General features: G+C 53.2%; 1 protein-coding gene across 3 annotated transcripts in view; it reads right to left on the bottom strand.

Annotated features, from left to right (window-relative positions):
- Nucleotides 1–5,715, bottom strand: part of GDPD4 (glycerophosphodiester phosphodiesterase domain containing 4) — a 36,980-nt gene extending 31,265 nt beyond the window's left edge. For all 3 annotated transcript variants that reach the window (XR_009744220.1, XM_061458059.1, XM_061458061.1), the window contains exon 1: nucleotides 5,456–5,715. The gene's annotated coding sequence lies outside the window, so the exon portion shown is untranslated. The remainder of the gene's footprint in view (nucleotides 1–5,455) is intronic.
- Nucleotides 5,716–12,615: the final 6,900 nt, after the last annotated feature.

Raw genomic sequence — 12,615 nt, 5'->3', positions numbered from 1 at the left:
CATTCCAGCTCACCTTCAAGGAACTTCCACATCCTGGGCTTCACAATCTGCCTTGATGTGGGCACCAAAGCCCATGGCTACCTGGAAACCACCCCCATAGAAAAGGTCAGACCAGGCAAACATCAGCTAATGAGATGTGGGAAGTGTTTTCCAGGATTAGGGAAAACCAGGCACCGCCAAGCACACCATAGACCTTGTCCTGCTTAGCTCAGCTCCTCAGTGCTGGAAACCGAACCTGGGTATCTGTGCCTGGCATGAGGGCTCTGTGGTTGCATCTGGCAGGGACAAACATGAACCAGCTCGGTGCCAGGAGCCAGCATGATGCCCAATAGAAACACTCCTGACACCAGCCATTGGGGGCACTTCCAGATGATAACGTTCTCTGGATCTTAGTTAAACCCCTTCTCACCTATAGGTTGTGTTTCACCTCCTTCCATCCCACTGGGTACCTCTTTCCAAACAGGGGGTTTGGCCACTTGCCTCTCGTCCCTTTCTCCACAGGGAACAGAGGTGATCAGGGATGCTCGCTGTCACTCAGCCAGCAGCATGGACAGGACAAGGCCACCACGGCCAGGGGGTTGTTTCCCCCTTGGCTGTGGGTCTATCCCTGCTGCTGTACAAAGGGCAGCCACAGAAGGTCTCTACATGGAGTTACATGAAGCAGTTAGTGCAACCACAGATGGTCCCCTGGGTAGGACCCCATGGAAGACACCAACAGACTTATTGAGGGCAAGACTTCCCAACCCCGTAGTGCATCGTTCTCACAGAAGGACCAATATCAACCCCAAAACCAGGATTCGTCATGGATTGCAGAGGAATGTGGGACAGGTTTAACTTGGTAGCAGGTTGCAAACCAGGAAGGGAAGTAAGAAGCCACAGTGGTAAAGCACAAAGATGGATAATCTGAGAGATGGAGAAAGCAAAAGGGTTGGTGTGACTCATAGAACCCCAGACCGGTTTAGGTTGGAAGGGACTTTAAAGCTCATCCAGTTCCAACCCCTGCAACAGGCAGGGGCACCTTCCACTAGAGCAGCTTGCTCCAAGCCCCTGTGTCCAACCTGGCCTTGAACACTGCCAGGGATGGGGCAGCCACAGCTTCTCTGGGCACTCTGTGCCAGCGCCTCAGCACCCTCACAGGGAAGAGCTTCTGCCTTATCTCCAACCTGAACTTCCCCTGTTTCAGTTTGAACCCATCACCCCTTGTCCTATCACTCCAGTCCCTGATGAAGAGTCCCCCTCCAGCATCCTTGTAGCCCCCTTCAGACAGTGGAAGCTGCTCTGAGGTCTCCATGCAGCTTCCCCTCTCCAGGCTCAACAGCCCCAACTTCCTCAGCCTGGCTCCATACAGGAGCTGCTCCAGCCCCTGATCATCCTCGTGGCCTCCTCTGGACTCCCTCCAACAATTCACTTGCATTTCTTGCAAGAACCGGGTTTCCCTCAACCAAAAGAGCTTTGCAGGGAAAAAGAACACTTAAGAGAGGAACCACCATGACCCACAGAAGCCCTCTGACTGCTGTGAGGAGCATGAATCGATCAAAGCAATCACAGAGCAAAGGTTAACCTGCAGCAAGTACATCTTCAGAAGTAAGAAGTCCTTTAAGAAGCGATTCCTTTCCCCACTTTTCCCCCTTTTCTGAAGTTCCTTTATTTCTCTGACCCTGGAGCCCTTCCAAAACCAGCTCAGTGATTAAGAGCTGCTGCCGAAAGGATGGGACTGAACCGGTGGCAGCAGCCAGGACCACGGGAGCAGAGAGGACCTCACCTGTGCTTGTCACAGAGGCTCAGCGCTGGATGAGTATCTCAGGCATTGAAAACCTTTCAGGGGCTTCCAGCCCAATTAGAGCAGATGGAGGCTGGAGAAACAAGGGATTGCTCACAGTCACGTTGGAGAACAGAGGAAATGAAGCGGGAGAGCAAGGAAGGGACCGGCTCCAAAGCATTTCTGCACAAGCAGTGAGGCTCCAGCAGCGTGCAGGCACACGGCGATGCTTCAGCCTGCTCCCGTGCTGTGCCCTGCTTGTAGATACGTCCTGCTTTCATTTTGCATCCAAGTGGAATCGGCATCAAAAGTGCCCCCATGGGCAGCAGCCACAACCTCATTCACACATGGGCACATTCTACCTACCAAATGCTGCCCTATCTATCTCCCTGCCTGCTGCTATTATAGAGTATCACTATCATAGAACCATAGAATCACAGAATCATAGAATCATGGAATAGTTAGGGTTGGAAAGGACCTTAAGACCATGTAGTTCCATGGTTAATTTCTTGCTCTTGTCACCTAAAGAAAAGAGCTTTCACACTAGGGCAGCCCCAGGAGCCTTCCCTTAGCACCAGACCTGCACTGAATGACTCCCAGGACAGGGTTCCTCATCTCTGCCTTGCTACAGCTACACAGGCACTACAGCAGCCCAACCAGCAGAAAGCACGTGGGCCAGGAGCATGGAGAGGCCATCCTGACCCTGAGAGCAGGTCCTCATCACGCTTCACACAGCATCTTCCCTGGGGACAGCACAAAGGCAAGGCAAATGGCAGGAGAACAGGACAGTCCGAGCCCAGGACGTGAGCATGTTCAGTCTGTTCAACCCCCTGAAGCACCCACTTACTCATTGTTCCAGCGTCCAGTTATGTGTTGTTCCAGTAGTTAAAGGGTGTCTACAAAGAAGATGGAGACTCTCTCTTAACAGAGTCACAAGGGAAAGACGAGGGGTGATGGGCACAAGTTACTCCTGGGGAGATTCCAGTTGGGCACAAGAAGAGATTTTCCACACTGGGAACAATCAACCATTGGAATGATCTCCCCAAGGAAGTGGTGACTCCCCAGTGCTGGACACTGTTAAGGATGGGGTGGACAGGGTGCTGGGACATCATGCCTAGGTCATGCTTTGCCAAGAAAGGTTGGAGCAGATGATCCTTGAGGTCTTTCTAACCTGGAATTCTGTGGTTCTGTGGCTCTATCTATCACTGTTTCTTCTTCCCTGCTTTTATAAATGCACCAGATGCCAACATCCTGTGTACGAAGAGAGTCACAGGCGACACGAGCCAAGGCCACCCTCCATTTACTGGGACCTTATAAAACACCAGCCCCTCAGCCACCACCAATCAGCCAGCCATGGGTCCTCCTTGAACCCTGCTGTGACAGCAGTGCCCAGCACATGAAGAACAGGATGAGCACAAGATGCTGAAGAGACGAGCACCTTCAGGCAGGCTGCTTGGCTCTCACACAAGGTGCCCACAGCTGGAACAGATGTTGTGACGTGGAGCCAAGCTTGTGCTGCCCTCAGGGCTCATCCTGTTAGGAAGGCATGGTCCAGGGTGCACCACAGGTCCTGTCTGCAAGCTGTTCTACCCACACTGGCTTCCCTTCCTTTACTTCCAGTAAGATCTGGAGCCCAGAATTCCCAACTTCTTATCCCATCTGCCCTTCTGAAAGGTACCCCAAGACCCCCATTTATCACACAGCACATTGATGCTCTATAAGCCAAACCATAGGTGGTCACTCCAAGACCAGGTGCAGACCTCCTTTCAATGATCCCAAGACCGAGGTCTGGACTGAAGCCAGGCTTATTGCTGCACACACAGAGAGCATTCCAGTCTGTAGGAATCAATCACTGCAAAGCTGTCCCGCACTCAAAGCCACTGAGCTGGGACTTTGCCACGGGGCAGGATGCGCTTCAGGCTGCGAGGAGGCAGGAGCACACGTGTCTCAGCTGATGGGCACTTCTGAAGCCATTGATTGCACACAACAAGAAGTGTTTGCCTGAAGGAGGGCTTCTGGGCTCTCACATGGCAAGGAAACGAGGAGCACCTCATCACGATGGGACTTCATCACGCTAAGCAGGACTCTAGGGTTGCGACTTGTAACAGGGGCACTTTGTGAGCTGCAGGTAGGCTCGCCCCAAGCTGCGACCACCAAACTCAACAGAACTGCGTTTTCCTCACCAGAAACAAATACAAAGCTCAAAAGACACCATTCAGTCACCTCCTCAGTCCAGTAAGTCCAATAATGCCAGCTGTGGCATAAGAAAGTCACAGGACTGGTCATGAAACCCAGCCTTGCATTTCCCTGCAAAGACTTCGAATTGCCCTGGAAATCTTACCCAACTCCTAATCATTTCCACAGCAAAGTTGGAAAGGAAGCGACAGCTTTGGCTCCCTTCACATGCAGAACACTTTTATTAATTAAAATCCAGCTGGTCCCATGATATTTTATGCTTCTTTTTAACTATTATTTCCCTAAATGCAGCTGAAAAGCTTTGAGCAGCTTTAGGAAGTTCTTTCCGTTCTCTCTTGCCCTTCCACTCGGTCTTGTGTGCTGGAGGATGAGTCCTGGGAGATGCTATAGAGAGATCAGGGTTCCCAATGAGAGGGTATAAGTGAAGAGGAGGTGCTGTGCACCACGGGCTGGACTTCCAGCTCATCCAGGTTAGCACAATCCAACCCAAAGCTGGCCTCATGCTGCTCCCCACGTTCACATAAGCTGAGTGTCTGACCCTGAATTAAAACTCAGCCTTTCCTAGGAGTGAAAATTCCCCCATTCCAATGCTATATTATGGTTATTCCTATAAATAATGTGGAATTTGGACAACAGCAACAGACCAAAGAGGGCTTAATCCTGCTTTCATCTACAACAGGGTCTAGTGTGAGGCGTCCCTGCCCATGGCAGGGGTTGGAACTGGATGATCTTAAGGTCCTTTCCATCCAAAACCATTCTATGATCAGGGAATCAATCCACTCCCCAATCACCCATCAGGACCCCCAGGGTGATGTGCAGCACCAGGACACACGCTGGACCAGAGGGCTGCTTCCAGCCTTCCCAACCAGGTCCTGCTTATTTACAGCTGCTCCCAGATGTTGCCCTTCCCTGGGTTATTTGTTCCCGAGCCGCCTTCCCCGTTCACACGCCAGGCATGCTTGGGGGAAGAAAGAGAGAGGCTCCTTTCTCCCTTTTACTATGGAAACAGCCCTTTATTCCAAGTATTGCAAATGCTCAGCTGCCGTTTCCCTCCCACCATCGCCCCGGCTACGAAGACCCCACAACCATCACATCTCATCCCAGCTCCTCTTTGTCCCCTCAACAAGTCAATGCCAACTGATCCGATGAAGACCCCATGAGTGAATCAGACTTCTGAGCACATTCTCCTTCTCCCCCCCAAAAAACCACCAGAAACTTCCCTCATTCCCAAATCACCCCCTTTTTGTTACCACTTCTCCCCATTCTCCGGCCCTTTGGGCTTTGTTTCATGCTGTTTCCCCTAGGCAGGATCCGGGTCACTCGTCCGCTGTCGCATCCCAACCAACACGCTCAAAAGTCCAAAGGAAAAATAGGAAAAGGCAAAGAAATCCCTCCCCTTTCGTGCTAACTTTTAGGGCAGGCAGGGAAGAGGAGGCAGAGGTGCTTTCCACCACACAGGAGCATCCTTAGGAGTTAGGAAAGGGGAAGGAAGTCACTTACCTCGTGAGGACGCACATGCAGGGGTTATCTCCTCTGTCTGCTGCACTTGGGCTGCTGTGTCCTCTGACTGTGACACTCCAGGACCCGAATGGTGTCACTGCTGTGTGACACTCACTATTAGAAAGGCTGCTGGAGCCGTCCCTCCCACAGTAGGAGGGGCCAAACGGGCTTAATAAACCCAGTCCCCAAGGCTGGAAATACCCAAATCCCATCATGGGATGCAGGCAGCTGCTCCGGATGCTGAGTGAACCTGGGTTTGCTCCATCCCTCACCCATTCAGAGCAGAGGAGGCTGTATTCAGATCCTGGGCAGGATTAGGTGTCCAAAGGATGGGACACACGGGAATATCACAAAGATTTAGGCAAGATGTTGCTGACTCTCAGAATTGAAACTCTTAAACCTCCTCCATGGCTGTGATCCGTAGGAATCCCCTCCACCGGACCCCTGAGCAAGCCCTGCTGCAAAACCTGCTTGTATTACTTATCTTTTGCATGGTTTTGAGCTTTAATAGCTAAATCCTATTAGAGGCATAAGTTGCTTTGGAGGGGGAGATGGGGCAGGTCAGTACAACAAAAGCAGTTTGTGCTTTATAATCTCCAATGCTCCCTGGACTTAGAATCGATAGGGTTGGAGAGGACCTTGAGATCACCCAGTTCCAACCCCTTTGAGAGAGGCAAAATCCCACCATAAAGTTTCTAAGGCCAGGAAGGGACATAACAAAGCCCCTCCTGCTCCTCAAAAGCCTTTTGCTGCATGAGAGGCTAAAGGAACGGCCTCTCCAGCTCTCTGAATCACTGCTCTTGTACCAGGCTTTTCATCCCTGCTGTCTCTCCCATTGGGATTTGTCCTGTTGGATGAAAAGGTGGATCCCTCGGAAGCACAATCATCAAACTGCTCTTGCAGACAGAGAGGGGAAGAACAGGGTGGAAATGATGGAGCTGCAGGGGGTTGGCAGCTCACAGTACAAAGGGAAGCTTTAAATGAGAAGATGAGCTACAGAGGTGACAGCCTGGTTCACACTGAAACCCAATGACAATGTGTAAGAGTCCCAGTTTAAAAGCAGTAGTGCCAATCCTTAGAATCCTAAATTTAGGACTTAGCATCCTAATAGCATCATCTCCTTTTGGTATATCAAATGAAGGCAGGAACCACAAGGTATGAAGGTAGAAGCAACTGGTTTTATTGCTGATCCTGTTCCAAGTAACACTCAGCTGGAGTGAAGTCAAGAGGGGGGGTGTGCGTCAGCCTCTAAAAACATGACTTGCTTTAAGGTCTGATTCCTGGACACCCGATAAATAGGGCAGGAAAAGGTGGGACTGGGAAGGCTGACGGCACTGGGGAGATGCAGGGAGCAGCCACAGCAGCTTTCCCCTTTACCTTGCAGTTTTAACCTCATGAGTTGATGCACTGGATTTTCCTCCTTATATATTGGTGGCTGTGTTGAGCCCGGCTCCATCACGGGGCCATGCCAAGGTCCTGAAGAAACATGGACCAAAGGGAGCATGGCATGGGGTGGCCCAGGTTTAGGGGGTAGTGGAGAGCATAGAGAGACCCAAAGCTTTGCTTTGCCTTTGAAGCCAGCAGCAAGGCCAGTGCTTCCCAAAGTACCTTCTACAGAGGCTTCACCCCATCCCTCCTGGGCTGCCTTTCTTCCATCCATCCATGGAGTGGATGAGCTCCAAGGGGTAGGTGTGGGACATGGGGACAGGACATCAGCAGCACAACAGAAGCTCCTTGCAATGGAGGTCAAATGGAAGAGGCCATTTCAAACACAGCCAAAGCCCTGCCTCACAACAAGCAAAGAAACCCCACAACTCCCTGTTCTCTGCCCTGAAATAACACCGTGGGTTTCCTTTCTTCTGTCTATAGGGCTGCAAAGCCTCCAGCAGCGAGGTTTGCCCTGCAGACGCCTTGCAAAGGACTCACTGAGCAGAGGCTGCTCTGGCTGCAGTATCTTCAGCTCAGAGTTCAGCAGCTTATCTCGCCCCTCTCCCAGTGTCCCCATGTCCCAGTGAGTGTCCTGGCCCTGCTGGCAATGGAGGATCTGCTGGAGCCCTGCCACCAACGAGCCCAGCCTTGGGGTTTATGAGCCCATAAAGAGCATTCCTGCAGGGGACTGGTGCTGAGCAAACCCATCCCAAGGCTATCAGCAGGGCAGCTCAGCCTTGAACCCAGTTGAGTTTTGCCCCTGTTTATGTCAGGAGAAGATAAAAGCAAGGGGAGAATGGCACGAACAGGGAGTGGGGATGGGATCCCTGCCCATGGCCTGCCATGGGATGAGTATCTCATGGGGAAACACACACGTTCACATCCCCCCATCCTGAGTCCTGTCCAAGTTGGCAGCATTTGATGGGCTGGGAAAGCTGGGGCTGTTCAGCCTGGAGAAGAGAAGCTGCGTGGAGACCTCAGAGCAGCTTCCAGTGTCTGAAGGGGGCTACAAGGATGCTGGGGATGGACTCTTCATCAGGGACTGTAGTGATAGGACAAGGGGTAACGGGTTAAAACTGAAACAGGGGAAGTTTAGATTGGATATAAGGCAGAAGTTCTTTCCTGTCAGGGTGGTGAGGCACTGGAATGGGTTGCCCAGGGAAGTTGTGAGTGCTCCATCCCTGGCTGTGTTCAAGGCCAGGTTGGACAGAACCTTGGGTGCCATGGTTTAGTGTGAGGTGTCCCTGGCCATGGCAGGGGGTTGGAACTGGATGATCTTAGGGTCCTTTCCAACCCAAACTATTTTATGATTCTAAGAAGGGGCTGTGCTCCCTTTGGATGTTGCTCCTCCCTGCCAGATGGTTGCTGCTGCGGAGCCTTGAGAGCAGGTGACTCATGGAGGTAGTGATATCCCTGCAAGGTTAACTCCAAACACAGCACTGATTGTGGTGCTGGCACTGCCAGGAATGATAACGGAGGTGAAGGGAGAAGGAGGAGGTGACCCAAACTGATCCAGGCCTTGGATCTCTTAGGGGACTGCAGGGTGCTGGCACAGACCCCATGGCCATGGGTGAGCATCATTTCCCTCTTACAGTGAGAAGAAGCAGAAGCATCAATTGCTGGAAGCACAGAGGATGGGCTTTAGAAAGCTTCAAGCCTCATCATAAAGGAGCAGAAAAGCCTCCAGACCCACAACATCCAGCATGTCCAAGTATAAAGATGAAGCCAACTTCATACCGGGCCCCACAGGATGAGGTTGCAAGGTTTGTGCTTGTCTTTCCCCATCTCCCAGCCTGAACCCTTTAGCACACAGCTTTGAAACATCAAAAACGAGGGAAAGCATCATTCCCCAACAAGTGCTGGTGTGGGGAAACAGGGTGAAGAGAGGCACCATGCAAATGGGGAGCAGCAGGTCTGCAGGATGCTGGTGAGCCTCCAGTGAAGCCAGGGCCTCATCCTGCTCCTGCACCCTGGGATAGCTCCTTCACCATCACTTCCAAGGCTGCTCGGCTTGATCAGAGTTATTTTAAGCCCACTTTTGCCCCCAAGAAACACTGCTGTCCCTTCCCGAGTGACTCATGGTGCGAAGCCCATTGAGATGTGCCAAGGACCAGCACTTTCTGCTGGGGTTCACATCCCACCAGGTACAAAACTGATCCCAAGCATCAGAATATGAGCTCAAAACATCAACCCAGGCAGGGAAACTGCCAGGCAATCCCCACTGGGTCCTGTGGCTCAGAGAAGAGCTCTGAGCATCACTTTGGAGAGAGCTGCATCCCTCGGGCAGGCAGGGAGGGGGGACCAGATGGGTTCATCCCACGGCCTGACCATGGGGAACCAGCACAACACCAAGCTGTGCTGTGTGGATGAAGAGCTTCCACACCACGCTTCAAAGCAGCAGCAACAAACTCTGTGCCTCTTTGCACCCATTGCTGCAGCAGCTCTGCTGCCTGTTCTCCACGGCAGGGCTGGGTGCTGCGGGCGCCATGGACCAGTTGATACAGCGCTGTACATAGGGAGAGAGATGAGTCTCACCCTTCTTCCACATTTCATGGCCATCTGCCATGGTTTAAGCAAGCAGGGTATGCTTCTCCTTAGGGAATCCCCATTCCTGCAGCCATGAGCTTGGAGGATGAAAAGGAGTGGGGCTGGGGGAGCAGCTTGCCCCACATCTCCCTGCTCCCCCTCTGCCAGTGCAGCCCCAAGGAGAAGCCTTGGTCAGAAACCAGAGGCTGTTCCCTGCCCACGGCAGGGGGATGGAACTGGATGAGCCTTAAGGTCACTTCCAACCCAAACCGTTCCATGGGTCCTGGGTCACCTCCCCATTGCTGCGGTGAGGGCGGTCCAGCCTTCAGTCAGCATCGCACAGCCCAGCGCGCATCCCGGGTCACAGCCACCCCCTCACCGCTGCCTGCCCGCGGCGCGCATCCGCCTCGAGAAACACGGGAAGGTTCCTTCGGGCGCTGCCCACGGACACCGAGCGGAGCAAGGGGAAGCGATCCCGCGGGCAGCTCCCGGGAGAGGGCACTGCAGGGCCAGGAATGGGGAAGGAGCTGCGGGAGAGCCCCGGCGGTGCCCTGCTGGGGAGACCGGATGGAGCAGCCTGAGGAGGACTTGGGGTGTTGGGTGAGGAGAAGCTCCCCATGACCCGGCTTCAGTGTGTGCTTGAGCCCAGAACGCCCCCGTGTGCTGGGCTGCACCCCCAGAGCGTGAGCAGCAGCTCAGGGAGGGGATCCTGCCCCTCTGCTGTGTGAAGGGGAGACCCCCCCTGCAGCCCTGATCCAGCTCTGGGGCAGCAGCACAATGAGGGACGTGGAGCTGTTGGAGCGAGGCCAGAGGAGGCCATGGAGACACTGCGAGGGCTGGAGCAGCTCTGCTCTGGAGCCAGGCTGAGAGAGCTGGGCTGGGGCAGCCTGGAGAAGAGAAGGCTCCTGAAGGGGAGACCTGAGAGCAGCTCCAGTGCCTAAAGGGGCTGCAGGAAAGCTGGAGAGGGGCTTGGGACAAGGGCCTGTAGGGCCAGGCCAAGGGGAATGGCTTTAACCTGCCAGAGGGGAGACTGAGCTGAGCTCTTGGGCAGAAGCTCTTCCCTGTGAGGGTGCTGAGGCGCTGGCACAGGGTGCCCAGAGAAGCTGTGGCTGCCCCATCCCTGGCAGTGTTCAAGGCCAGGTTGGACACAGGGGCTTGGAGCAAGCTGCTCTAGTGGAAGGGGTCCCTGCCCGTGGCAGGGGCTGGAACTGGATGAGCTTTAAGGTCCCTTCCAACACAAACCAGTCTGGATTCTATGACCCATTGCACTGACCAGCAATTGCTTCTGTTACTGTTAATTCCCCCATCCTCCCAAATAAATTAATGCCCTGCTGTTACACACAGACCAGTCCTGTTCCCACCAGGATTTATCTGCCGGGTCTGGCTCAGACTTGCAGCTCTGTGCTCCCCAAAACTTGCCCCTGTCTTTCCAGCCCTCTTGCCCTCTGTAGATCAGCTGCTCTAACACAAGGCATCCCCTGTCCTGCAAACCAGGAGCTAAGGGGCCAAGGCACCACATGTAGGGATGAAAGATCTGGGGTGGGTACCACAGAAAAAGCAGGAATTGCACCCCTAGCCTCAGGACATCCCTTTGGGATCACCACACGGGGGTTCCCTCCTGTGCAGATGGAAGATAATAAGGTTACATTGGGAACAAAAACCAGGGCTTGGATGTGCTTTAGAGCCAGGGCATCTTGACCAGGAGCACTGCAGGTGCTCATCTCCTTTGCCATGGCTCTGCTGACACGGTCCCAAAGCAGCTCTGAGCATGGAAAGACCAGGTGCAGATGCTGCAAGGCAAGAGGGAAGGAGCTGCTCATCACCCACCTGTGTCCAGTTTGCTTCCTCCACTTCAGGTACCCACAAAACGTGGCCTCTCTCTTCAGCTCCTTGGCACGTCAGGGCCACCTCCTCCATTCCAGCTCCCACCTTCCCTTGTCAGTGAACCTCCTGGATCAGCTCCAGCTCTCCCCATGGGCTGTGACTCAAAGCTGCTCCAGTGCCCACTTCCAGCACCTTTTTCTTTCCTGGGCTCCTTTCTTACCTCCTCCTCCATGGAACTGCTGCACTGACAAAGATGCATTGAGAATGATGCCCTGAATACCCTCAGCAACCCTGTAATCAAAGCTCTAACCTTTGCTTCATCCCACCCCGGCACACCTTGGACCAACTCCATCTTCTCCTGTAGTTCTTCCCTGCAGGAACAGCTCCATCTTCTTCTGTTGCTTCCACTTCTCTGCAGCATCCACCTTGGCAGCAAGTTTCTGCCCCGCTCCCATCTCTGCTGCAGTTCATTTCTGTTGGCTATTCACTGTCAGTGTTGGCATCTGCTTCTCATAAATCCCATCTTTGACATTGTGAGCTGTCATTGGCAACAAATGGGGAGATCTAGAGCATTCAGTATCCAGATAGAATCATGGAATAGTTAGGGTTGGAAAGGACCTTAAGATCATCCAGTTCCAACCCCCTGCCATGGGCAGGGACACCTCACACTAAACCATGGCACCCAAGGCTCTCTGCCAGGGATGGAGCATTCACAACTTCCTTGGAATACAACATATGCTTGATCCAGTTGGGCTAACGACCCCAAAATACATCCACAGGCTCTCTGTTACTGCTCAAATGGGAAGCCATTATAAAATAACATGTATATGCTGTTTTATGGTGGGAAGATGGAGAAGCAGGCTTCACCTTGGAGAGTTTTAACACTGAGGATGCTCCCATCCACTGTACAGATGGATGGTGCAAGCTTCAAAGCACTATTAGTCTGGACCAATTGTCCTATCAGCCAAGGACGGGTGGCTTTCGGGAAGCAAACTCCTCCTTAGAGACCACTGCAATCTATTCTTGCTGCAAACGTGCCCTACTTACACCAGCCTGCAGCGCTCACAGGGACAGATGGCTTTGGATGCTAACAGAGATCTCAGCTGAGAAGCGAGAGCCCTTGACACACCTCCTGCATCTGAGCAGGCAAGTTCTGGCAGGCTTTCAAACCAGACCCATGAACAGGGCCATCGGGTCACACAAATCACTGCCCTGACCCCAGCTGCTTGGTGAAACAGAGGCTTTGTGGCCCTGTGGGGTTTCCCCCCCTCCCCAAAGCCTCTTCTCAAGCCCAAAGCAGAGCGGTTTTAAGTCAAGTGTCTCCATGGAAACCTCCCTGTTGGAGGAAACTGTGCTCCCCTTTTGTTTCAAAGGGGGCTGCA

This window comes from Pezoporus flaviventris, unplaced genomic scaffold (genome assembly GCF_033815535.1).
Source record: "Pezoporus flaviventris isolate CSIRO_AGI_PZ_B2104156 unplaced genomic scaffold, CSIRO_AGI_Pfla_v1 ptg000025l, whole genome shotgun sequence".
Classification (NCBI taxonomy): Eukaryota; Metazoa; Chordata; class Aves; order Psittaciformes; family Psittacidae; genus Pezoporus; species Pezoporus flaviventris.
Note: the sequence above shows the minus strand (reverse complement) of the source record. Positions and strands in the feature narration are given on the sequence as shown.